Source organism: Bufo gargarizans, chromosome 1 (assembly GCF_014858855.1).
Source record: "Bufo gargarizans isolate SCDJY-AF-19 chromosome 1, ASM1485885v1, whole genome shotgun sequence".
Taxonomy (NCBI): domain Eukaryota; kingdom Metazoa; phylum Chordata; class Amphibia; order Anura; family Bufonidae; genus Bufo; species Bufo gargarizans.
The window spans coordinates 759,539,368-759,564,328 of record NC_058080.1 but is presented as its reverse complement, the minus strand read 5'-3'; the positions used below and the strand labels follow the sequence as shown (position 1 = coordinate 759,564,328).

Genomic DNA, 24,961 nt, shown 5'->3' with positions numbered 1-24,961 from the left:
GGTGGCAAAAGCGACGTTTCGGCTCGTACATGAGCCTTTCTCAAGCATTGATAAAGAGTGCACAACATACATATATAGGTGTACCAATCAGAGCAATCAATAAGTCTACATAATTCGAGCATTTACAAAAGTCCGTGCAAAAATATCCAAATATTCATAAAAAGACCGTAGTCATAATGATTAATAAAGTGACAAGTGCTACAAGAGTGTAAAGTGCAAAATGCAATAAAATATCATATAATATTACAGCAGATACATAATTATACACAGCTGTTACATGTGCATCAATGATTAGTGCTAAAACATTTAATCATAAACACGTGTATAGGGGATAAGCTAATGAGTTAGTACCTGGTGGAGTGATGGTGCCCACATATACTATCGCGCTGTTCAGCGCGTCCCTGGGTTGTTACAGCGCATGTCCAGACTGCACACACATCATCGGCAGGCATCCGAGCGGTGGTGCACGTGACCAGCAACGTCTCTCGTTAGTGACGCAACCGGCGCACACTGCAGTCACCAGCTGCGTCCATCCGCCGATGGCAGAGGAAGGTGGTGCATGCGCAAAGCCATCAAAGGGCTAGCAACCGCCATCTTGAAAAAGGGAAACATACCCAGGTCTTGTGTAGGATCATTATATTAGAAGCTGACAACCTGCATCGTTCTACATACTGTCACTATGGGTAAATCCCACTATTAGCAGTGCAGGGGAGGTCCCCTCTTTTCCAAGATGAGAACCCCTCCTTCAATTGTCCCCAATGCTGCCGGCACGTCAGTGCCATCCGCACCGTGGGTGACATTCCTGCTATATTACGTGACTTTAGAGGGTTCTCCTCAATTGGATGTAACAGAACGGTGACCTACAATAAGTCAAAAGTCAGCCATATAAGCTAAATCATTATCCTATAAAGAAACATCCTCCATTATATACTATCGGGACATCCGCACAAACCCCCAGAGAGTAAATATAAAATCTTCACGATAAGACAAAAAAGTTCATTGTGGGCTCCTTATCCACCATCCAGGCTCATCAGTTTTTCATAATGTCTTCCCCCAAAGTTCAAGTGTTCCTGAAATGATACACAAATATTAGTGATAAACATAACACTAAAAAAGACCTTATACCCTAGTTTTACTTGTTTTCAATTTTTCTTAATATTTTTTCATTTGCGTTTTCTTTGTAATATTTTTTTATCAATGAACCTTTCCCCTGCAGGAGGAAATGCTTCACATACCATCCACAGCAATCCAGGGCAGACGTGCCTCTCACATACCCCCCCCCCCCCCATATTTATAGTCTATATTCAGTCCATTCGGATGTAGGCTGTTGAGAGTCTGAATCCAAAATGATTCTCTCTTTTTGAGTAAAGCTATACGGTCACCGCCCCCGCGGGGCATTTGAATCTGGTCTATGATCCAGCACCTTAGATCATCCTCATTATGCTTTTATAATGAAAAATGTCTTGGTACTGGAAGGTCTGTACGGCCCTTTCTAATAGTGGATCGGTGATTGTTAAGTCTGGTCTTTAGATCCGTTGAGGTTTCGCCTACGTATAGTAGCTGGCAAGGACATGATAGAACATACACTACAAAAGCGGAGTCACATGACAGATGGAACTTGATAGGGTGTTAATGTTAATCCCGTATTTGGGTGTATAAATGTCCTGGCTCTACAGATAAAACGACAGTTGACACAATGTAGGCACGGAAAACAACCCGTGCCTGATGGTGCCAACGTGGTTTGTCTAGTGACTGTTTTGGGTCCAACATCAGCTCTCACTACCTGGTCTCTAATATTTTTGCCTCTACGGTAGGCGCACAGGGGAGGTGTCCTGAATTCCGGCACCACCTTTTTGCAGCCACTCAATATTGGCTAATGTCTCCTCAGGATTTTGTTAATATCCTTGCTGTACTCAGAAAAGGTAGATACAAATGTAACTCTGCTCTCCTTCTTCCTATTGTTATTCGCCTGCAATAGGGAATCTCTGTCTAGGGCTAGCACTTTTTGTTTCTGTGCCACCAATAATGTGGTAGGGTACCCTCGTTGCTTAAATTTGGAAATCATATCATCGACGGTCTTATCAAGGGTATTACTTTCTGTGACGATCCAATTTGCCCTCAAGAATTGTGAGTATGGTAAATGTCTCACCATACTGCGGGGATGGCAGCTCTCATATCTCAACGTCATATTCCTGTCTGTTGGTTTTGTGTAAAGCTGCGTAATTAAGGCCCCATTAGACACGACAACGTTGGTGTCAAGGAATTGGACAGCGACATCTGAATAGGTGACAGTGAACTGTAGTTCATCGTCTACACTGTTCAGATATCGATGGAAGTCCTGTAACTGTGATTCAGTTCCAGACCAGACCTGATGTACTGGGCATGGTGGGAGCCATAGACGACATCCTCCTCAAATCGGCGCATATAAATGTTGGCGTACGTAGGGGCCACATTTGACCCCCTCGCCATGCCCCGTTTCTGGACATAGTAGGTGTCCTGAAAAAGAAAATAATTAAACTCAAGTACAATAGTGAGGAGTCTAAAAATAAATGAACAAGCCTCAGATGTCATTGATGACAAGTCCAGCATACTCTGAACCGCAGAGATGCCTTTTTGGTGGTCAATTGAGGTATATAGCGATATGACATCAAATGAGACCAAAATAACAGACCCAATCTCTTCCAGATTAATTTGCTTCAGTTTCATCAAAAAATCTGATGTGTCCCTGATGTAGGACTGCCCCCAGTAGAAAAGTCACGCAGCACCTTATCCAAGAAGATTGCTACGTGCCCAAACACTGAGTCGGTCCCGGAGAGAATGGGGCGCCCCGGTGGGTCCACCAATGTTTTGTGGACCTTAGGCAATACATATATCACCGGGGTAATGGGGTGAGAAACAGTCAAGTACTCACAAAGTCCCTGATCTATAATGCCTGCATTCAAAGCGTCGGATACACATTGTTCAATCAATCGGATAATCTGGAATTTGGGATCATGTGGGACCTCACTGTAAACTTTGACGTCACCTAGTTGTCTTAAAATCTCTTGGATGTATTTAGCAGTGTCCATTACTACAACTGCACCGCCTTTGTCGGCGGGTTTTATGGTTAAATCAGTATCCCTTTTTAGTTCAGTTAATGCGTATGCCTCCGCTGCAGTGAGATTTGGGTATCTGAAGCTCTCAGGACGGGAGAGAGACCTCAGCTCCCCAAACTCTGATTTGACAGCCGAGACGTACGCATCAATTGCTGGTTCATTTAACACTGGAATAAAACAGCTTGGATTATATAAATTGAACATTTGACATGAGAACTCGTTAGATCTCTTCACCTGCTCCCCACTGGTTCCATGGAAACCAGACCTTGAGTTTCAAAGTACGAAAAAAATTATTTAAATCAGACTCCAAATCTAACCTATTTACCTGTGAATTGGGACAAAAGGATAACCCTTTAGACAAGACGGTTAACTGTGCAGGGGATAACACTTTGGAGGACAAATTGATGACAACTATTTCTTCCCCTCGTTTGGGTATATTATTTATTCCGGTGGTGCTGCCAATAGTTTTTTTCATCATATTTTTGTGATATTTGTGTATCACACTGGTACATTTTTGCATCTTTTTTCTTCAACCTATTGGCTTGTGTAACGGTCTTTTGCCACATTGAAAATGGCGCATTTGGATACACCCGGTGGCTGTGTCTTCACGCAGGAGGACGTGGAACGTATCATTTGCGGCATAGAGGGAGATTCGGCCTTTCTCACCACCCCATCCCCAAAAGAATTAAAAAGAAAATACGAAAATTTATCCAGGCAAATATTATCTTTAAAGCTACACATGACCACCCTCGGGCACTATTATAAGGAACAAAGGATTCCTAGAGGGATGTGATCACACTTGCGCCCAAATCTTTTCTCCAACAGCGACCTTTTCTGAAAACGGTTTGAAGCCTTGTCCAATAAATACTCTATGGACTTCTTTTTATTAAAGGGCTTCTGTCACCCCATTAAACCGTTTTTTTTTTTTCTTTACTAATAATCACTACACTGCGATCTCATCATACATAAGCTAATTAATGATTTTGGTTCAGTAGAATTTCTTAAAAATCGATTTTTATAATATGTAAATTACCTTGCTACCAGCAAGTAGGTCGGCTACTTGCTGGTAGCCGCCGCATCCTCCGATGGTAATGACGCCCCCTCTGCTTGTTGATTGACAGGGCCAGGGAACGGAATAGTTCTCTGCTGGCCCTGCCTGTTTTGATTCAATATCTGGCGCCTGTGCCGCGGCCGTACCTCTCTTCAATCTGCGCAGGCGCACTGAGAGGCGGCCACTCACTCGGCCGCTCGCTCCTCAATGCGCCTGCGCCGGGTGTAGATGTGACGTCATCGGCGCAGGCGCATTGAGGATGGAGCGGCCGAGTGAGTGGCCGCCTCTCAGTGCGCCTGCGCAGATTGAAGAGAGGTACGGCCGCGGCGCAGGCGCCAGATATTGAATCAAAACAGGCAGGGCCAGCAGAGAACTATTCCGTTCCCTGGCCCTGTCAATCAACAAGCAGAGGGGGCGTCATTACCATCGGAGGATGCGGCTGCTACCAGCAAGTAGCCGCCCTACTTGCTGGTAGCAAGGTAATTTACATATTATAAAAATCGATTTTTAAGAAATTCTACTGAACCAAAATCATTAATTAGCTTATGTATGATGAGATCGCAGTGTAGGGATTATTAGTAAAGAAAAAAAAAAAACGGTTTAATGGGGTGACAGAAGCCCTTTAAACATTGAGTTTCTGCAAGAAACTCAATGTTTCGACTTGGCACAGATAGAACAACGGCTGCGTCGACATGGCACAGATAGAACAACGGCTGCGTACGCATATGCCGAGGATGAATATTCACAATTTAATGAAGCATTGCAATTACAGCTACAACAGTTACAGACTGAACTAGAAGATGGTAAAAGAACCAAATGGGACATTGAGGATTATAAAAAGGGCGACATCTATAATTGGCAACCTGGTAATTTGCTATATACCAACACAAGGGATAATAAAAAACCAAGAAGGAATATCCAGTCGCATAAAGGCGAAACAGAACCTTTTTTAGGGAAGAAAGTGGACTCAAATACAGTAAAAGGAAACGCATCAGGAGAGGTGGTCGTCGATACAGACGAAAGCAAAAAAACTCGCAACATGAAAACACGGACACAACATCTAAAATTGAAGAAATAGCTGTCATCAATTTGTCCTCCAAAGTGTTATCCCCTGCACAGCTAACCGTCTTGTCTAAAGGGTTATCCTTTTGTCCCAATTCACAGGTAAATTGGTTAGATTTGGAGTCTGATTTAAATAATTTTTTTCGGACTTTGAAACTCAAGGTCTGGTTCCATGGAACCAGTGGGGAGCCGGTGAAGAGATCTAGCGAGTTCTCATGTCAAATGTTCAATTTATATAATCCAAGCCGTTTTATTCCAGTGTTAAATGAACCAGCAATTGATGCGTACGTCTCGGCTGTCAAATCAGAGTTTGGGGAGCTGAGGTCTCTCTCCCGTCCTGAGAGCTTCAGATACCCAAATCTCACTGCGGCGGAGGCATACGCATTAACTGAACAAAAAAGGGATACTGATTTAACCATAAAACCGCCGACAAAGGCGGTGCAGTTGTAGTAATGGACACTGCTAAATACATCCAAGAGATTTTAAGACAACTAGGTGACGTCAAAGTTTACAGTCAGGTCCCACATGATCCAGATTATCCGATTGATTGAATGTGTATCTGCTGCTTTGAATGCCGGCATTATAGATCAGGGACTTTGTGAGTACTTGACTGTTTCTCACCCCATTACCCCGGTGATATATGTATTACCTAAGGTCCACGAAAAATTCTCTCCGGGACCGGCATGTAGCAATCTTCTTGGATAAGGTGCTGCGTGACTTTTCTACTGGGGGCAGTCCTACATCAGGGACACATCAGATTTTTTTATGAAACTGAAGCAAATTAATCTGGAAGAGATTGGGTCTGTTATTTTGGTCTCATTTGATGTCATATCACTATACAGGTCCTTCTCAAAAAATTAGCATATTGTGATAAAGTTCATTATTTTCTGTAATGTACTGATAAACATTAGACTTTCATATATTTTGGATTCATTACACACCAACTGAAGTAGTTCAAGCCTTTTATTGTTTTAATATTGATGATTTTGGCATACAGCTCATGAAAACCCAAAATTCCTATCTAAAAAAATTAGCATATCATGAAAAGGTTCTCTAAACGAGCTATTAACCTAATCATCTGAATCAACTAATTAACTCTAAACACCTGCAAAAGATTCCTGAGGCTTTTAAAAACTCCCAGCCTGGTTCATTACTCAAAACCGCAATCATGGGTAAGACTGCCGACCTGACTGCTGTCCAGAAGGCCATCATTGACACCCTCAAGCAAGAGGGTAAGACACAGAAAGAAATTTCTGAAGGAATAGGCTGTTCCCAGAGTGCTGTATCAAGGCACCTCAGTGGGAAGTCTGTGGGAAGGAAAAAGTGTGGCAGAAAACGCTGCACAACGAGAAGAGGTGACCGGACCCTGAGGAAGATTGTGGAGAAGGACCGATTCCAGACCTTGGGGGACCTGCGGAAGCAGTGGACTGAGTCTGGAGTAGAAACATCCAGAGCCACCGTGTACAGGCGTGTGCAGGAAATGGGCTACAGGTGCCGCATTCCCCAGAAACAGCGGCAGAAGCGCCTGACCTGGGCTACAGAGAAGCAGCACTGGACTGTTGCTCAGTGGTCCAAAGTACTTTTTTCGGATGAAAGCAAATTCTGCATGTCATTCGGAAATCAAGGTGCCAGAGTCTGGAGGAAGACTGGGGAGAGGGAAATGCCAAAATGCCTGAAGTCCAGTGTCAAGTACCCACAGTCAGTGATGGTCTGGGGTGCCATGTCAGCTGCTGGTGTTGGTCCACTGTGTTTTATCAAGGGCAGGGTCAATGCAGCTAGCTATCAGGAGATTTTGGAGCACTTCATGCTTCCATCTGCTGAAAAGCTTTATGGAGATGAAGATTTCATTTTTCAGCACGACCTGGCACCTGCTCACAGTGCCAACACCACTGGTAAATGGTTTACTGACCATGGTATTACTGGGCTCAATTGGCCTGCAAACTCTCCTGACCTGAACCCCATAGAGAATCTGTGGGATATTGGGAAGAGAAAGTTGAGAGACGCAAGACCCAACACTCTGGATGAACTTAAGGCCGCTATCGAAGCATCCTGTGCCTCCATAACACCTCAACAGTGCCACAGGCTGGGCCTCCATGCCACGCCGCAGTGAAGCCGTCATTTCTGCAAAAGGATTCCCGACCAAGTATTGAGTGCAGAACTGAACATAATTATTTGAAGGTTGACTTTTTTTGTATTAAAAACACTTTTCTTTTATTGGTCAGGTGAAATATGCTAATTTTTTTAGATAGGAAATTTGGGTTTTCATGAGCTGTATGCCAAAATCATCAATATTAAAACAATAAAAGGCTTGAACTACTTCAGTTGGTGTGTAATGAATCTAAAATATATGAAAGTCTAATGTTTATCAGTACATTACAGAAAATAATGAACTTTATCACAATATGCTAATTTTTTTAGAAGGACCTGTATACCTCAATTGACCACCAAAAAGGGATCTCTGCGGTTCAGAGTATGCTGGACTTGTCATCAATGACATCTGAGGCTTGTTCATTTATTGTTAGACTCCTCACTATTGTACTTGAGTTTAATTATTTTCTTTTTCAGGACACCTACTATGTCCAGAAACGGGGCGTGGCGATGGGGTCAAATGTGGTCCCTACGTACGCCAACATTTATATGCGCCGATTTGAGGAGGATGTCGTCTATGGCTCCCACCATGCCCAGTACATCAGGGGGTGGTGGAGATACATAGACAACATCTTCCTCATCTGGTCTGGAACTGAATCACAGTTACAGGACTTCCATCGATATCTGAACAGTGTAGACGCTGTCCAATTCCTTGACACCAACGTTGTCGTGTCTAATGGGGCCTTAATTACGCAGCTTTACACAAAACCAACAGACAGGAATATGACGTTGAGATATGAGAGCTGCCATCGCCGCGGTATGGTGAGACATTTACCATACTCACAATTCTTTAGGGCAACGAGGATCGTCACAGAAAGTAATACCCTTGATAAGACCGTCGATTATATGATTTCCAAATTTAAGCAACGAGGGTACCCTACCACATTATTGGCGGCACAGAAACAAAAAGTGCTAGCCCTAGACAGAGATTCCATATTGCAGGCGAATAACAATAGGAAGAAGGAGAGCAGAGTTACATTTGTATCTACCTTTTCTGAGTACAGCAAGGATATTAACAAAATCCTAAGGAGACATTAGCCAATATTGAGTGGCTGCAAAAAGGTGGTGCCGGAATTCAGGACACCTCCCCTGTGCGCCTAACGTAGAGGCAAAAATATTAGAGACCAGGTAGTAAGAGCTGATGTTGGACCCAAAACAGTCACTAGACAAACCACGTTGGCACCATCAGGCACGGGTTGTTTTCCGTGCCTACATTGTGTCAACTGCCGTTTTAGCTGTAGAGCCAGGACATTTATACACCCAAATACGGGATTAACATTAACACCCTATCAAGTTCCATCTGTCATGTGACTCCGCTTTTGTAGTGTATGTTCTATCATGTCCTTGCCAGCTACTATACGTAGGCGAAACCTCAACGGATCTAAAGACCAGACTTAACAATCACCGATCCACTATTAGAAAGGGCCGTACAGACCTTCCAGTACCAAGACATTTTTCATTAAAAGAGCATAATGAGAAAGATCTAAGGTGCTGGATCATAGACCAGATTCAAATGCCCCGCAGGGGCGGTGACCGTATAGCTTTACTCAAAAAGAGAGAATCGGTTTGGATTCAGACTCTCAACAGCCTACATCCGAATGGACTGAATATAGACTATAAATATGGGGGGGGGGGGGGGGGTATGTGAGAGGCACGTCTGCCCTGGATTGCTGTGGATGGTATGTAAAGCATTTCCTCCTGCAGGGGACAGGTTCATTGATAAAAAAAAAAGAAGAAAAAAACGCAAATGAAAAAATATTAAGAAAAATTAAAACAAGTAAAACTAGGGTATAAGGTCTTTTTTAGTGTTATGTTTATCACTAATATTTGTGTATCATTTCAGGAACACTTGAACTTTGGGGGAAGACATTATGAAAAACTGATGAGCCTGGATGGTGGATAAGGAGCCCACAATGAACTTTTTTGTCTTATCGTGAAGATTTTATATTTACTCTCTGGGGGTTTGTGCGGATGTCCCGATTGTATATAATGGAGGATGTTTCTTTATAGGATAATGATTTAGCTTATATGGCTGACTTTTGACTTATTGTAGGTCACCGTTCTGTTACATCCAATTGAGGAGAACCCTCTAAAGTCACGTAATATAGCAGGAATGTCACCCACGGTGCGGATGGCACTGACGTGCCGGCAGCATTGGGGACAATTGAAGGAGGGGTTCTCATCTTGGAAAAGAGGGGACCTCCCCTGCACTGCTAATAGTGGGATTTACCCATAGTGACAGTATGTAGAACGATGCAGGTTGTCAGCTTCTAATATAATGATCCTACACAAGACCTGGGTATGTTTCCCTTTTTTAAGATGGCGGTTGCTAGCCCTTTGATGGCTGTGTGCATGCGCCACCTTCCTCTGCCATCGGCGTATGGACGCAGCTGGTGACTGCAGTGTGCGTCGGTTGCGTCACTAACGAGAGACGTTGCTGGTCACTTGCGCCACCGCTCGGCTGCCTGCCGATGATGTGTGTGCAGTCTGGACATGCGCTGTAACAACCCAGGGATGCGCTGATAGTATATGTGGGCACCATCACTCCACCAGGTACTAACTCATTAGCTTATCCCCTATACACGTGTTTATGATTAAATGTTTATGATATGATGTTTTGTAAAGAGGAATGGTCCAAAATACCTTCAACCAGAATCCAGACTCTCATTGGAACCTACAGGAAGCGTTTAGAGGCAGTAATTTCTCTGAAAGGAGGATCTACTAAATATTGATTTCATTTCTTTTTTGTGGTGCCCAAATTTATGCACCTGCCTAATTTTGTTTAAACAATTATAGCGCACTTTCTGCAAATCCAATAAACTTGATTTCACTTCTCAGATATCACTGTGTGTGTCTCCGATATGATATATTTAACTGACATTTTTTATCGTAATAACCAACGATTTATACAGGAAAATCATGACGATTAACAAGGTTGCCCAAACTTTCGCATCCCACTGTATATTATATTCTGTGGTGATGTGTACAGTATAAGTGCTGGGAGGCTGTGTATATCCCACCCAGATACCTCAGCTGGGTGAGATAACTGAAATCCAGAAAGCTGCAGTGGTTTCAGCAAAGTGTAGTTTGCTGAGACAGTTTTGTCTAGATGTTGTTCTGGGCTGGATTTCATGTGGACTGGGGGATAGGTTTGGTAGTGGGATCTGCCAGTCCACACCCTTCCACTACATGTATTGTCTTTTGCCAGAGGTGATCGCAGGTCAGGCCTGCTGCTATAATCAAGGAGGGATAAAACAACCCTCTGTATATAACTTGGAGGGAGAAAGGCTGAGGAAGCCTGAGAGGCTCTGTGTGGCCTCAGCCAGGAGGCTTTGTAAAGCCTGAAGTTTGGGGAGGCCCATCAATGCCTACGGAAAGAGGGTCGCGCGGTCAGAGTCGGAAAGACTTCTGGACCATCTCCCCCCAAGGGTGCTGGTGTGGTCACAGCCTGGAGACTGCTGGACCTTATATGGCTGAGAAAGCCGGATCTAGTCCCGTGTGTGAACTGCACTCTATAGGTGAGGTAGAGACAACACGTGTATTAGGTAGAGCCCAGAAGGGCAGGTGTTTATTTTCGATGTTTATGTGTTTGATGGTGCTGAAGTGCAAAAATAAAGCACCTTTTGGAATTGAACCCCATTGTCAGAGAAGTCTGTGATTGCGACCCCATGAGAGAGAGCGATCCCTTAATATGCTTTGTGTGTGTATATATATATATATTTATTAGGAAAATCGGACAGCACTCAAAGTAGAAAACAAAATTTATTCACCCATGTGGCAAAAAAGAAGCACCGTTTCGGCTCAACAATAGAGCCTTCCTCAAGCATTGAACACAAGTGCAAAGTGAAATATATATAGGTCAAGCAATTCATCAAATCAGTGAACATTATGCAAAAAAGCCACGTGCAATTAATGACATAATTGTTCAATATATAAATAAAACTATTATATACTGATAAAAAACTGTGATCGATATCATATCATATACATAAGGTGATACAACAATGTCATAAAAAATAGCAGTGCTACATAGTATACAAAATTCATGAATGTATAGATAATAAAGTGCATATGTGCTTAATAACAAAGTATGTAACCCAATTAAAAACACCAATAAAAGCATGATCAAGGTGCGGAGAACCAAACATATAGCCATACCCAACAGGTGAATCAGATGTATCGTATATTGTAGCGCCATACTCTGCGTGTGGTGAGTCACAGTGCGCATGCTCCAGGTTACGGCAAGCAGGAAGTGACACTGCAGCGAGAAACAGCGCATGCGCACCACATACCTGCTCCACATACAACCATCCCTTAAGTGTGGTTTCTGTAAAGTAGTAGTAAGCGCACAAGCACAATGAAATTACACCGCCATATTCGAATCTAGGCGGACTGCCCAAATAGTAAGTACGAGCCAATATGGAACTCATATTGGCTCAAGAAAAACTGCTAACATTTCTACCATATAAAGGAGAGGACACACCTCTTCAGAGGGGTGAAAGCTCCCCAAGGTAGGCACCTCAGACTAACGTGTACAGCACGTTAGTGCCATACGCATTGAGTGAGTATGCCAAGTGGTATCAGTATATCGCAGCTAAATCAGGGGATCTCCTGCTGGACAGAACACTTATGTGCGCAATAAAATCCACTATAACCACACCTGGAATAAAAGCATAGTGACCAATAGAAGTGAAAATTAAAAAAAGTTAAAGAATCTACCTATACATCCTTTGATTATACCGACCAGGAGGAGGAGCCCCTATATTTAATCGATCCCGCTAAAATCTCGGCCTGTCCTGTCAAGCTATCTGAGATTCCTTCTGGAAAGACCTTTGTTGCAGAGTCTCAGAAAGCAGGTCTTACTATGGGGTCATTCATCTAAAGTGGTGGGTCATGCCGGTCAGCGAAAGACCTTCAGGTTCATTGCGCAGCGGTACTGGTGGCCGTCCATGCGACAAGACATCCAAGAATTTGTCCGTCCTGTGCACAAAATAAGACTTCCAAACAACAGTCCAGCTGGCCTTCTGCTTCTTTTTCCTGAGGTTCCCTGGCAACAAATAGCCATGGACTTTATTAGGGATCTACCCACTTCCTCTAGTTGTTCTGTGATTTGGGTAGTGGTAGACCGCTTCTCTAAAATGGAGCATTTCGTTCCTCTGCCTGGACTCCCTTCTGCTCAACTGGCCAAGAAATGTATCGAGCGCATTTTCCGTCACCATAGCTTCCCAGAACCTAGAGTGAACATCAATGCCCCTCTTCTTCCAAAATTGTTTTTGTCTAGGGCCAGGCCTTCAGGAGAGGGGGTGTAAGGGGGAAGGGGTTACTGTTAGCCCAGCGGTCCGTGCCGGCGCTGCTGACCCTACCCGCGGGCACGGGCGCCAGGCTCCCTCTTTCCCTCCTGCTGCCATGTGCCATGCTGAGAACCTGGCAGCTTAACTTTTGTATCTGTGCTTCATGCCTGAGTTTACTTCCTGCTGGAGACCTGTAGTGTTGTTAGGGCTTGTATGGGTGTTGTCTCCACAGCCCTCTGTCTCACCAGCCTATGGCTGGATTGCAGGAAGTATTTAAAGGCGCTTCCTACCCCAGGACGATGCCTGAGCACTAGCTTGTCTAGTTCCTAGTATGAAGGTGGGTTTAACGTTCTGCTTTGCTGTGTACCGGACCCTGCTTTTAGAACTATCGGATTTTGCCTGTTTGCCGCCTGCCTCTGACTTTGTTTACAGACCTTGCTTATTTGCCACCTGCCTCTGACCTTGGACTTCATTTACGGACCTTGCTTGATCACTGCCTGCCCTGACCCTGGACTTCCTAACCAGGTACTTCCCCTTGGTGCTTGCATCGGTATCTCTGACCCCTCCAGAGTATAGCCAGTCAGAGGCGCAGTGGGGCCACACCCACTTGCATAACAACATGTGCAATGAGCAGGACCGTGGTACGGTTACACGGACGCCAAATTATGAAGTGGGTCCAGATATGGGTATAGAAGTCTATTGTTTTTGTTCGTGACGCCAATTGCAGCGTGCGCAGGTTACAGTCTCAGGGCCCTTTAAGGTGTTGCAATTCACGTACCAGGCTAGGAATGCCAGAGTGGTGTAATGTCTCTGTGTAGCAGTAGTAATAGTGTCAACGGTGTCTCCTACCTTGGTACGGCTGGACTCCTGGATCCTGGCTCACTTGCAATAAATGAGTGTGTTGCTAGTAGGAGTAATTGAGGAACTTGGTAGTAATGAATGAGATCCAGACTTGGAATATAATTCAACTTGTCTTTACTGGAGGCAGCATCAATCCATATGAGTTACAGCAATAGTCTTGGGTCCCAGAAGGTATTTGGCAATGTATGGCAGGGATCAATATCTCCTCTGCTTCTATCATGTGCCTGGAGAATATGGCAGGAATCTGTCTTCTGCTCTGTCTATCTTCTGCTGTGTTGGGGACTGACTAGCTGAGGAGGAATTTGGCTTCTCCTGGTCTCTGGACGGTACTCACAGTTATGCTCACAGGGAATGGCTATTTCTGGAGATCTGGAGGTGGCTGCTTGCTTGTCACCAGCCGAGGCTGAAGGCTCAGGCTGGGAATGAAGTTCTTTGGTCTCAACCAAGACAAGATCCTGGCTTGAGATCCCTGGAACTGGGAGCTCCTACTAGCACAGCATTCCCTTAGCTGGGATGGCTGGCACACTAACACTAACTTCCTTTCCTCCCCATGAGACAGGACATGGGCCAGCCCAATTCTGCTCATAGAGGGGGAGCTAAACTGGAATGTACTATTCCAGTTTAGAAACACTAAACACTAAACTGACACTAAGGCCCTGCTGACACCTGCTGGTGTACATGGAAATTACAGCAAATATATGTAACAAGCTTAGAAAATGCACATTTGTGAGGAACATCAAATAAAATCACATTAGATGACAAGACACATGTTACCAACAAATAGTAGCGGGGGAAAAAGAGTTTAGTAACATAACTCTGGGATGTTACACATGCTCTTCTTTAACCCTTATGGTAACTGTGGAAAATTATTAGCTAGAAAGTCTAAAAAGTCTCTCAGTATTCATTAAATGAAGAGGATATATATCACAACAACCATATACAATGCAGTTACACAGTGTTAAACACTGCAAGTTAACCCTTTAAAGTGCAATAAAGTAAAGAGTTGATGACTTTGCATAGAGGAAACAGGGGCAAATGTCCACAAACATCCAGACTACAAAGTCCCTCTGCTGGAGGCCTCTACCAACAGGTGTGTGATACTCCACCCAACAGCTGGTGCCAGGTGGCCTCCTCCCGAAGAATAAAGCACAGTTTAATCAATGATCTGCAGATGGTATTTTTTCTAGGGAAGGGACAGCCTCCTCGCTCCAGCCGCCCTCCTGATGTCCAACCCATTTAGGTTTCCTGTAGCAGGGAATAGTAAGGCCTGAGTGTACAAGTAGAGGATAGCCGTCTACCGGAGACACGGGAACATTCCGATTAAATAACTTTCTTTTCAGCGTCAGATCAAGAAAACGTTATTTCTGTAAAAAAAACACAAAAAAACACAATTATTACACTGCTCCCCGAGCCAAGAGTTTCTTGCAGTTCTTTCTGATCTCGGCTATCAAAGCTACTGAAAACTCCCAGACCTCAGGCTGACGGGGAGAAGGGATCCGCCATCACATCTCTCTGGGAGATCTCGCTGAAGCAGAGAGAGGCCGCCCCATATACCTGACAGCTGGCGGGAGGAGGCTGACCCTTCTCTACAACAAATACTGCAGCACGCCAGACCTGCAGGGTATAGCGATTGTGAGGTCACGGCTTATGGGCAAGCGAGGGTTACTCACAGTTCTGTAGGAAAACCCTGGGCAGGCATGCGGCAGTGAAGGAGAGGCTGGCACAGGGGTCCTCTGGGGACCAGGCCTGATGGTGGGTGAGGTGCCCTGGATGTTGCAGGTGTTTTGATGTGCCTGTGGCAAGGTCCCTTTAAGAAACGTGACGCCAGTGCCTGTAACGGTGGCACACCGATTTATAGTTGTAGTAATGGAGGAACACGGTAGGTATGGTAAACCAAACTTTGCTTTACTGGAACAACAGTTCAACTTTGTACAGTTCAGTTTCAGTTCCACATTGAAGCAATAACAATCAGCAGGCTCTTTATAAATGGCAGACAAAGGTTCTTTGCAAGATACTCAGAGGGTAACAATCAACACTTCCCAGACCAGGCTGCACTATTCCTCAGTTATTCTGGCTGGCTGTATTCCAAGGCCTGTATGCCCAAATGCTGGCTTTTATCCTTGGTAGCAATCTTCCTCGGGTATATATCACTTGCCTTAGCTCAATGTCCCTTCTGCCCTTCAGCTTACTTGTTTAGCTGGTACTCTGGCTTTGCTCTGCTTGTGGGAACTGCAGGTTTCTCCCAGGAGGAAAACTCTTCTCATGGGGTGACTCTTCTGAGCTAACATAGACTCAGGAACTTCAGGCTGGCCATACTACACTACTAGCCACCTGGCTGGACTGCACTAACTCTCCCCTGTCTGGGCCTACCTATATATACTCAGGGCTCTCTAGCTCCCTCTAACGTCTAGGAGGCTGAACTACACCCTAACAGGCCTGATACCCAGATAACACAGGCAAATGAACATAAAACATCATATTAATGCATTAGACATATTAACCCTTGTGTAGTGCCCACCTTCACCTAGTGGGACACTACAATACCATCTGCAGATCATAGAGTCCTGCAAACTGCGCTGCACGGCTGTATGATAGAGATCCGTACTTCCCGCTCCTGCGCCTCTCATGTCACATGACCATCATCATAACCCTTTCCTCACCTCTCCTCCTCTCCACTGCTGAGCCACACCCCTTGCACTGATCACATGATGGTGACATCATCACAGGTCCTTCCTCCACCTCTCCTCCTCTCCAATGCTGAGCTCCGCCCCCTTGCACTGATCACATGACAGTGACGTCATCACAGGTCCTTCAGCTCTGGCAGTGCAGCAGATACTGGGCAGGTCCTGGTCGGTAGTCAGGGCTCTTGTTCTCTCTGGTATCAGCCATTCCTCCAGCCTGCAGGTAAGATGAGCTGTGAGGAGACAGTGTGGTGGAGAGCTCAGACATGTCACCTCTGGAGATTCTCCTCCATTACACACAAGGAATCCTTCTCCGCTCCTCAGCTTAGTATGATGGGGGGAGATAGTAGTGGGGAGAGTGGGGGTTGTCATCATTCTGTGCTGGATGAGGGAATCTGCTCAGTGTGAATGAGGTAAACACTTCCAGGAGCTTAGATACACTGCCAGGAGCTTAGATACACCCGGAGTTCTCCTACCCCTATAAATACCCCAATGGACAGTGACTGCAGTCATTACCTGAAGGAGCAGTGAAGTAGCCTGGGGTTATGCTAGCAGTCTGTAGTGGGCTGTCCGTCACAAAGGGCGACGCAGATGAAAACACCATCAATGTAAACCATCAGTCTACCGGAGCCCAGTACACAGGATATATACAGATATACACGTCATGTATGTACACAGCGACATCTCTATTTATATACGTATCACAGGTGGACACTGGAGTGAAGACACATATTAAAGAGGACCTTTCATGGGTCCAGAGAATATGAACTTAGTAGCAGGCTGCATAGAGCGGCGCCCAGGGATCTAAGTGCCTCTTACTATTATTCCTGGGCGCCGCTCCGTACGTCCGCTGTGGCCCCCGGTAATTTTTTCTTTCTCCCTGGCTCTGAGCTCTGCGCTGTGATTGGACAGCGCTGCTGTCAGGGAGAAGGAGAGACACTGGCGTCTCCTCCTACTTGCACCGAATGCTGAGAAATTACCGGGGGCCACAGCGGACGTACGGAGCGGCGCCCAGGAATAATAGTAAGTGCACTTAGATCCCTGGGCGTCGCTCTATGCAGCCTGCTACTAAGTTCATATTCTCTGGACCCATGAAAGGTCCTCTTTAATACAAAGTCTTGGTAAAGTTGCAGCAGATGGCAGCAATATCACTTACTGCTTTATATGTTGGCCGCCCCATGGCTCAGAGAAAAGTCTATTTGTTAGGTCCCACCGAGTTCTAGTCATATGGCGCTCAAACTACTGCACTGACCAGAGGCGGAGGAGGAGCATAGCAAGGTGAAAGGCGGCGGCTGCGAAGCACCAGACCTGTGCGGCAGTATATGACAGGTTTATATAAAGTGAAGAAAGAAATAAATAAAGCCTGCTCGTCCCTGCAGCCAGGTTCAGCCCTCCGCGTGCTAGTAGTAATGCAGGAGGCAGAGGCCAGTGACCGGGGAACATAAGCAGGTGGAATCGGACATTTTAGAAGTAGGTCAGCACACATGCGACCACTCCTATGACGTCATTAAATACCGAGGTTTTTCGGAAACGGTGATATCGCCATATCGTTGTGTTTTAATATCGCGGTATATCGTGGGTGGGGCACTGATGGGCGGGGCTTAGCGCTGCCCTAGCCAGTAAAACGGCTAGGGCAGCGCTAAGGCCCGCCCATCAGAGCCTGTGACATCACCGAACACACTGCCGGATGGAAGTTTCCGCCCGGCAGTGTGTTATTAAAAACAAAAGAGACTTTGCCCTGCACGATTTAGCGCAGGGCAAGGGAGAGCATCAGAGCATGAGATGCTTCGATGCTAGCTTTAGGGGGGCTGGCTGGGTGAAAATAAGGGTATGTCCGGGTTCAGCTTTGAACCCGGACAACCCCTTTAACGTTTATTACTTTTTTTTTTTGGAGGGAGGATAAAGAGTTTTGCGGGATGAGTTGTACTTTTTCTCGCTCTCATTATCGGGGACATGGGACTCACTGATTAACCTTTATTCTTTTTTTGGAGGTGTCATAAAGAAAACCAGCAATACGACCCTTCTCCTGAATGAGCCACCAAGGATGGACAGGAAGGAGATCAGCAGAAGAATATTAGACCTCACTTTGGAGATCATCTCCCTGCTGAGCGGAGAGGTAAACTTTTCTAGATTTCTCTCCTCTTTATTGTATTCTGTAACAAGTCAGACATCGGGAAGGAGAATCCATCATAGGAAGTGATAGGAAGAGTCCAGGGTCCTGGAGAACGGCCTCCAGACCTTCCAAGTGACTGGAGAACCTGAAGATCAGCCGCCAGTATGGTGAGTGATGTATCATGTGACCAGTGACCAATAGTCATGTTGTAGGAGCCATGAGAAGGTAAGTAGGCACGTTGTACCAGGAGGAAAGGGCTGCTGTGTGCTGCTAGTGGCGTTACAAATACCTTGTTGAAAGCAGGATTTAAAATCCTAAGAACAATTACTGTTCTCTGTTGTATCTGGGGTAATCGCTAGCAGGACTGGAGACTTTCTTCGGTGCACACAGTCATATGTTAAAGGTATACAGAACTGGAGCAGGAGGTCTGAATACCGCTGTGACAGGTGGGAGCATGCTGCCCATCTGAAAGTCCACATTAGAGTTCAGAATGAGAGAATTGGTAATCTGGAGAGGAGCATGCTGCTCATTGAGGCAAGTATCAGTGGAGTAGAAATGGCAGCTGGAGATAAGGGTCAGGAGGAGCAGGTAGGTAGCTGGGTCAACGTATACAAGGGGAGTAGAAAGGGATCCAAGAAAAGAGATGCTGATCCTATTACTGTGCATCTAAGCAAAATTGCCAATTTGGGTAATGATACAAGGGTGTCGGTCCCAGAAATGGCAACCCTAGAGGATACTGCTCTAACAGCCAGGATGGGGGAGAGGGGTGCAAGTACAGGTAGGCCTGTACAGTTAGGTCTTATAAGGGATTTTATTATCAGGACGGCTGATAGTGTAACCGAATGGTTTGTCATCTCCCTCGTGCCACGGTTCGGTATGTGGTGGAACAGGTGGATATGTTACTGGGAGGAACTGGTGACTCAATTGTCTTAGTTCATGTGGAAACCAATGACAGAATACATGGAATTTGAGAGCGGGTCCTTAAGAATAATTTCGAAGAAGTAGGTTGCAAACTTAAGGGAAGGACCTCAAAGATGGTAATCTCTGGAATACTGCCTTTGCCATATGCAACATGGGAACCACAGCGGGTCCTCAGTGAGCTAAATGCATGGCTGAAGTCCGGGTGTAGGGCAGAAGGGTTTGGGTTCTTAGAGCACTGGGCCCACTTTTTATTTGGGTACAAACTGTATTCTATGTATAATATGCCCCTTATTGGAAGGGGGTCTGCTGTGCTGGGAGATCATTCCATAGAGATGTGAGGGTGAGACAGAAAATGAAGTGATAGATAGGTGACAGAGGGGTCAGAATATATTGGAGGGTGGAGAATCAATTATGGGGGATTATTAAGGCAGTGGACAGGGAGATCCACATGTTACCAAACAACAATAAAAACCGGAACCTGAATGTGGAACATTAAATAGTACCTTCAAAGTATGTTCACAAATCCAAATCTACATGCATCCTTACTACATGCGAGTAAGGACCTCTTTACATATCATTGGTGCAGCCTCATCCGGAACATGCAGTTCAGTTCTGGGCATCAGTTTATAGAAAGGATGCCCTGGAGCTGGGAAAAGTACCTAAAACAGCAACTAAACTGATAAGGGCATGGAGGGTCTTAGTCATGAGGAAATCTTTGAAAAAAAATTTTTTTTATAGTCTTGCAAAGAGGCGTCTAAGACGGGACATGATTAACCTATATGTATAAATAAATGTGCCTCAAGCCAGGCACTCCCATTCTCAGCTCTGAGGAGCTGAGGATGGGAGTGGTAGTCAGCGATGGCCAGTTCGGGCTGCCATCTTTTTTCACAAGTTCGGCGAGGCACAGGTAAGCCCTTACCTGTGCCTGTGCGCGAGCCGGTCTGAAAACAAGTGTGGTCAGCGGGAGCAGGTAGTTCCGAGAACAGCCACCGGAAGCCTTCATCGGGCTGTTCTCGGAACTGCCTGCTCCCGGTGACCGCATTTGTTTTCAGACCGGCTCGCGGCACAGGTAAGGGCTTACCTGTGCCTCGCCGGACTTGTGAAAAAAGATGGCAGCCCGCATATGTTCGCGGGCGAACAATGCGAACTGGCCATCACTGGTGGTAGTCACTCTGGCTGCAACTGTTGTTCACAATGACAGTTCTCACACTGATGCTTCCTGGGGCCACGGCAGTGATAGGAGGGCGCACCCTTTGTTCCCTCAGGTCACACCCTGAGGTTGGGAGTCCTGCTTGATGGTAGTTGGGGTGCCTTTGCTATTGTGAGTTGATGTGAGTGCATGACAGGAGATGTAGGTGCAGTGGCCGGCAAATGGTGCTGGAATCAGTACCCTGGCCGGTTGTAAAAAATAAACAAGTCTCTCATTATTGAATTGCAAAATGAGGGTTGTAGTACATCCAATGGTACCAAAGTTCCCAAAATTTTCAATCCAAATATTCCCAGATATCGATTTGTGGATATAAGCCAGAATGGGGATTGTAGTACTCATTCCCTCTATCTCTACAATGTTTCTATTATCTCTGCAGAATCTAAGGCTGGCAATAACGTTGTTGACTGGCACAGGATTAAGGAGTGCGACTGCTCCCTGTAACAGCTGATCGGCGGGGGGGCCGGGACCTGAGGATAGGTCATCATTATCCTTTTCTGCAGGCATTCTCAACCTGCGGCCCTCCAGCTGTTGTAAAGCTACAACTCCCACAATGTCCTGCTGTAAGCTGATAGCTTTATGCTTTTCGGGCATGCTGGGAGTTGTAGTTTTGCAACAGCTGGAGGGCCGCAGGTTGAGCATGCCTGCTTTACTGGATAATCCGTTTAACCTTCTCTTGATCTGTAAGCTGCTGCGAGGCGGTTTCCAGTTGCTCTTCAGCCTAGGCTATATATACAGGGCTTGTTGTTCCATCCCTTGCCTGAGCTATAGATCTCATTAGATCTCGCTAGGTCTCTAACTTGCTAGAGGCTGTTCAAGAACTATAATCTGTTTTGTTTCTGCCTTAGTACTGACTTCTGCCTGATTCCTGTATTCTGACTCTCTTCTGCCTCATACTCAAAGCAAAACGCCCGATGTAAAGCTGTCTGTTAAGACATTAACAATATACCCCAAAGCAAAAGAAAACAGAACAGCAATTGTATAATACGAAGGATAACAAACTTTATTAGACATATAGTTTACAATAGAGTTTCATATACGTTAGCAGCATTACATTCACAGGAAAAATGCCCACAGGACCACTATTCATGATACATACAGGTTAAAATTTCTCCTATAGATAGGGGATATCAATAAACCCCAACCATAAATAAAGTACAAAGTGCCATAGAATGGATTAATACATGACCTGACCCAAGCCTGCTGTCACCGCCATTTCTGTGAGAAGGTCTGGCAGACGTCCTTCTCTACCTCTTGCATGATGTTCTTTGTTTTGGTTTCACTTTGTCATCTCCTTTCCTTCTCCCTGGTGTCACCTATTTAGACTAATTGTCTCCCTTTATATTCCCTCCCATACTGCCTCACTTTGCGGTTTATACTACTTCCTGGATGAAGTGTTCACTGCTGGAGGCTGCTGCTGTGTACTCAGATAAGTCTTTTTATTTATTGTGTTTCCTTGCTGGCTTGATTCTAGGTGACCCTGACTCTGTCCGTATTAAGTGCAGGGAGTCGGTGGTCGTGTCCCCTCACTATTATAGGGTTTTCAGGTGTCACACAGTCTTAGGTACGTGGGCATGCAATCGTCTACCATTGAGACCCTTGCAAGGGTATAGCAGTCAGGGAGAGCTCTTAGGGTTTTATAGGACTCACCTATATGCTCCTTAGTTTGGGATCAAGCCAGTCGGACGTTTATTCATAAGTTCCAGCTATATGCAACATCATCCGTGACACCTGCTTACCGTACTGACCCTGTGCCGCCTGCCCTGACCTGTGGACTGTCTCATGGATTCACACATAGACTGCCCACTCTGACCTCAGCCTGTTATTGACTACAAGATTTGCCTGTTCGCATATTGTCTATGATCTTTGTTGGTTAGCAGCCAACCACATGGAGACTACTCCATGAGGTAGCAGCCCGGTGCGTTCTCTGCAACGAAGAACAGATCCCTGTATAGAGGTTAAAGTGTGAATACCAGGGAGCCGCCAGGATAATGCCCTTAGGTTCAGCCCTAAGTCACGTCCATTGGTTTGAACAGCGGTTCCACAACTACAGGGAGTGCAGAATTATTAGGCAAGTTGTATTTTTGAGGATTAATTTTATTATTGAACAACAACCATGTTCTCAATGAACCCAAAAAACTCATTAATATCAAAGCTGAATATTTTTGGAAGTAGTTTTTAGCTTGTTTTTAATTTTAGCTATTTTAGGGGGATATCTGTGTGTGCAGGTGACTATTACTGTGCATAATTATTAGGCAACTTAACAAAAAACTAATATATACCCATTTCAATTATTTATTTTTATCAGTGAAACCAATATAACATCTCAACATTCACAAATATACATTTCTGACATTTAAAAACAAAACAAAAACAAATCAGTGACCAATATAGCCACCTTTCTTTGCAAGGACACTCAAAAGCCTGCCATCCATGGATTCTGTCAGTGTTTTGATCTGTTCACCATCAACATTGCGTGCAGCAGCAACCACAGCCTCCCAGACACTGTTCAGAGAGGTGTACTGTTTTCCCTCCTTGTAAATCTCACATTTGATGATGGACCACAGGTTCTCAATGGGGTTCAGATCAGGTGAACAAGGAGGCCATGTCATTAGATTTTCTTCTTTTATACCCTTTCTTGCCAGCCACGCTGTGGAGTACTTGGACGCGTGTGATGGAGCATTGTCCTGCATGAAAATCATGTTTTTCTTGAAGGATGCAGACTTCTTCCTGTACCACTGCTTGAAGAAGGTGTCTTCCAGAAACTGGCAGTAGGACTGGGAGTTGAGCTTGACTCCATCCTCAACCCGAAAAGGCCCCACAAGCTCATCTTTGATGATACCAGCCCAAACCAGTACTCCACCTCCACCTTGCTGGCGTCTGAGTCGAACTGGAGCTCTCTGCCCTTTACCAATCCAGCCATGGGCCCATCCATCTGGCCCATCAAGACTCACTCTCATTTCATCAGTCCATAAAACCTTAGAAAAATCAGTCTTGAGATATTTCTTGGCCCAGTCTTGACGTTTCAGCTTGTGTGTCTTGTTCAGTGGTGGTCGTCTTTCAGCCTTTCTTACCTTGGCCATGTCTCTGAGTATTGCACACCTTGTGCTTTTGGGCACTCCAGTGATGTTGCAGCTCTGAAATATGGCCAAACTGGTGGCAAGTGGCATCTTGGCAGCTGCACGCTTGACTTTTCTCAGTTCATGGGCAGTTATTTTGCGCCTTGGTTTTTCCACACGCTTCTTGCGACCCTGTTGACTATTTTGAATGAAACGCTTGATTGTTCGATGATCACACTTCAGAAGCTTTGCAATTTTAAGAGTGCTGCATCCCTCTGCAAGATATCTCACTATTTTTGACTTTTCTGAGCCTGTCAAGTCCTTCTTTTGACCCATTTTGCCAAAGGAAAGGAAGTTGCCTAATAATTATGCACACCTGATATAGGGTGTTGATGTCATTAGACCACACCCCTTCTCATTACAGAGATGCACATCACCTAATATGCTTAATTGGTAGTAGGCTTTCGAGCCTATACAGCTTGGAGTAAGACAACATGCATAAAGAGGATGATGTGGTCAAAATACTCATTTGCCTAATAATTCTGCACTCCCTGTATTTTTTGTAACACATTAACGCTTATGTAAAGCCTCATTCACACGTCAGGGTTCGGTCAGTGATTTGTGAGCCAAAACCAGGTGCGGCTCTAAATACAGAACAGGCGCCGATCTTTCCCTTATACCTTATGTCTGTGGAGGCTCCAATCCTGGTTTTAGCTCACAATCACTGATGGAAATCACTGACCAAACACTGACGTGTGAATGAGGCTTATCTGTGTAAACTGTGTAGAAGTCTGGTTCTCACTCCGCTTTCCTAAAATTCAGTTCTCAACCCATCCCTTGGTTGAACTTTAGGGACCTATGCTGTTTTTTAACCATACAAGCTATGTAACTAGTTGACCAGCTATATAGACATCTAGAAGATGACAATAGGAGGAAAGACTCATGTCTACCTTATTAATCAGTCATACTGCCTGGTTGGGTTGATCCTGCTAATTAAAATGATGTTTGTCTTGTGAAAATGACTTCCCGCGTTCCTGAGAACAAAGACGTTTATTCTTTATGCAAACGAGGTCTTCAGTGCACAGAGGGGCGGAAATACTGCACTCGATTTTCACAAGACAGGTATTATTTATAGCTAGCAGGGTCTTCCCTACCAGCCAGTATACCTGGAGTAGTAGTATTGAGCCTGCTGACAGATCTTCTGTAAGGATTGTTTCCCTCTTCATTCATAGGAGTACACAATAGTGAAGAAGACTTCGGGGGACTGTGTGACTCCCATCATCCATCTCCAGGAGTCAGGAGGGCGGAGCAGGACCCCTCACCCCATCACAGTGCCTCCCCCTCACCCCCTGATACATGAGCAGAAGATCCTAGAACTCACCCACAAGATGATGGAGCTGCTGACTGGAGAGGTGACACTGCTGGGAATGCTGGGAAATTCTCCAGTAAAAGCACTGGAGGGTCTGGGTGAT

The 24,961-nt window shown here is 45.2% G+C and overlaps 1 long non-coding RNA gene across 1 annotated transcript; it reads left to right on the top strand.

Annotated features, from left to right (window-relative positions):
* The first annotated feature begins 16,351 nt into the window (after positions 1-16,351).
* On the top strand, positions 16,352-24,771 carry LOC122938299. Its single transcript, XR_006390001.1, has 3 exons — positions 16,352-16,412; positions 18,181-18,305; positions 24,722-24,771. It is a non-coding gene; the product is annotated as an uncharacterized LOC122938299 (long non-coding RNA).
* Positions 24,772-24,961: the final 190 nt, after the last annotated feature.